Here is a 3,125-nt window from a genome sequence, read left to right on the forward strand (position 1 = left end):
CATCTCAACCTTTTGTTCCTGGTTGGAGACCTAAGAATAACCCAATAGTAGCCTGTACATGGGCTGTGAATAACTGGGTAATGTAGACTCAGAATGAGAAACAATTTGCCAGTAGCATGCAAATTGTTGTGGCAAAGATTTCAACCTGAACTGAGGTCTTTTCTACTAGAGTTCATGTCCAGGCATATTTGAAAAGCTGATGGGGCAGACTAAGAAGATATTTGTATGCATTTAATTACATGAGTTCTCCTTTCTCAGTATATATAACATTATTTATATGCCTCTAGATATATACATATTTATGTATATAAGAGAACAGAGAAAGAAGAAAGCAGTATGAGAGAAATAAAAGGACCACAGATGGTAACAAGACCCGAAGTCAATGGGAAGAGAAGCTCAGGGGGAAAGAGAAACCACTTTATGAGAGCCAGTGCCTCAGTACCCAGCAGGACACACTCTCTAAATTCCTGGTGATGAAGTGTGATCTAGACTCAGGGCAGTTGGGCATCCTTCCCATTTCTTCATTCGGCAGAGAAGATCAAATGTTTATAATCCAATAAACACAGTACAAGCGCTCCCTGGGATGCTGCTCCCCATGGCCTGGCTATCTTGTGTGTTTAGAGACTGTGGAAGTGCTTTTAGGGGTATTAGCTCATATTTGGAGATTAGCTGGCAAAGACTGGGACTTGGAGTCTGAGCCGGCTTTCAGAGATGATGTGGAGTGGTCTAAGCAGTTAGATAATAGGAGGAAGGTTGCGTGAATGAACTGAGGGTGGGCAGGATCTCAGTGCAGCTAGCCCTGGTGCTGGTGGCCATTCTGTAAGAGGCTGAAGAGGGAGAGAGGGAAGGAGGGAAGGATGGAGGGAGGGAGGAAGGAAAGGAGGGAGAGAGAGGGAGGGAGGGAGGGAAGGAGGGAGAGGGAAGAGAGAAGGTAGGGAGAGGGAGGGAGAGGGGGGAGGGAAGAAGGGAGGGAGAGAGAGGGAGGGAGGGAGAGAAGGAGGGAGAGAGAGGGAGGGAAGAAGGGAAGGAGAGAGAGGGAGGGAAGAAGGGAGAGACAGACACACACACACACATACCACACACACAGAGAGAGAGAGAGAGAAAGAGAGAGAGAGAGAGAGAGAGAGAAAGAGAGAGAGAGAGAGAGAGAGAGAGAGAGAGAGAGAGAGACTTATAAGGCAACAAGGGCAGACTCCAGAGACTCCAGTTACTGAAAATAACGAGCTTGGTGGCTGACTGGTGTTAGGCTCCACTTCCTCTGCCTGGCCTATGTCTGAGAGGTAAAGCACCTGCTTGTAGCTAAACAGGCAAGTGAGTCAAACAAGTCTTCACTGGTGAGTTATTATCGTCAGTTCTTCTTTTCCCAGGGCTGAGGATGGAAGGCTGGGTCTTGTGCTGAGCCAGTGCTCTAATCACTAAGCTATAGTCCCTAGGCCATGCTTGAATTATCAATAACTCTCAGATGAAACAGTTCGCAAATAAAGTCTGTTTGCCACAGGGTGGGGAGGGTCTTTCCCTGGTATCTTTGCCCTGTTCTCTGTACAAAGCTATATAAAATTTTTTTTATTGCATCTACTTAAATTTACTGTGTGTGGGGGGTGGGGAGAGAGCATGCACACACATGTGCATATGTGTCACGGCACATGTGCTGAGATAACAACTTGTGGAAATTGGTTCTTTCCTTCATTATATGGATATCAGGAATCAAACTCAGGTCCTTGGTCATCCATCAGGATTGAGAGCAAGCACTCTTACCTGCCCAGCCATCTTGTGAGCCAAGAAGTACTTTTTTTTTTTTAAATGAAGGAATTTTCTAGCTTACCAGACAATCTTACCAACATACTATCTAAGTCCAGTTGAATCAGAATAATCAGTTCCTTTGACTAGGCATAAGTAAGGAACCCTAAAGATTCCAACATAATCTTCATGAGATTTGATATTTATGTGTTTACTGAAGGGAAATGGTTCTCCACTCTCCATAAATTTTGGATCATAAACTATATACGTTATATAAACTAGAGTTGCCTGCTTGCTTTCTTCTAATTCCTCCTTCTCCTCCTCCTCCTCCTACCCCCCTTCCTCCTCTTCTTGTTCTTTTGGAGTTGCTTTCTTTTACCTTTGCAGAATGCCTGGAGAGAGTTATGAGTCTTAAGCTAAAGAGAATGGGTGTGTGTGTGGATGGAGAGAGTCAGGGTCCTAAGAACATCATTTGGACCTTGAATCCTGCCATTCTTAAAGATTAATACATTCTTTTTTTGACACAGTGAATTTCAATCCAATTTCGTTTTGAAATTTTAAAACTTGCAGAGTAAGGAGATCAGATGAATACATGAGTCTATCTGCTATTAGCAATAAACATCTGTGGTGTCCCTGCTGTACTGAAATAAATTTAGAGTTTATGCTGGAAATGCCTGCTCAGTTCTGTTCTCCGTGAAGACACACTGGCCAGTTCTGCTGGACAGAGGACCTGATAACACAACCTGTCACTCTTCCCTTTTCACACAGTGGGTAAAATCCTCAGCCATATCCATTTTGAATCCAACCTACAGCTTGAATCTGGTCTTCTGAAACCAATATGCCTGCCGTAACTTTTTAGTTGAGAATTCAGTAATCAGCTCACATTTGACAATGTACAGTACCCAGCAACCTCCTGGTTCTCCTGGGGTCATGGTCCACGGGATGCCATTCATGGTTTCTGAAGGTGATTAGGCCAGGCATCTCCAAATATGCCACTTTGGTATGATGATTACTTTGAGTCCTTGAAGTAGCAAAGGCAGGAAGAGTTTTACCACCTCCTCTCTTCTACCTCAAATAGACCACAGAGCCTCCTACTCACCAGCGAGTCTCCCTAGACCAGCAAGAAAAGAGCATCTTTATCACCAGACACTGAGAACTGACTCTAAAAAGGATCTGTACAAACTAACCCACTGAAAGAATCCTCATCCTGGGTTAGTTCATCATCCTCATATGTATTTCCTAGTGACTTTGCTAGAGTTCATTTGAATTATTCAAAGACCTGGAAAGAAAATACAGGAGATTTTCTATTTCTTCCCTAATAACCCCTTAAAGATCCCAAATAATTTGGGCCATGTTTCTTCTCTCTTTTTTTTTTTTTTTAAAGATTT

Source organism: Mastomys coucha, unplaced genomic scaffold, assembly GCF_008632895.1.
Source record: "Mastomys coucha isolate ucsf_1 unplaced genomic scaffold, UCSF_Mcou_1 pScaffold4, whole genome shotgun sequence".
Classification (NCBI taxonomy): Eukaryota; Metazoa; Chordata; class Mammalia; order Rodentia; family Muridae; genus Mastomys; species Mastomys coucha.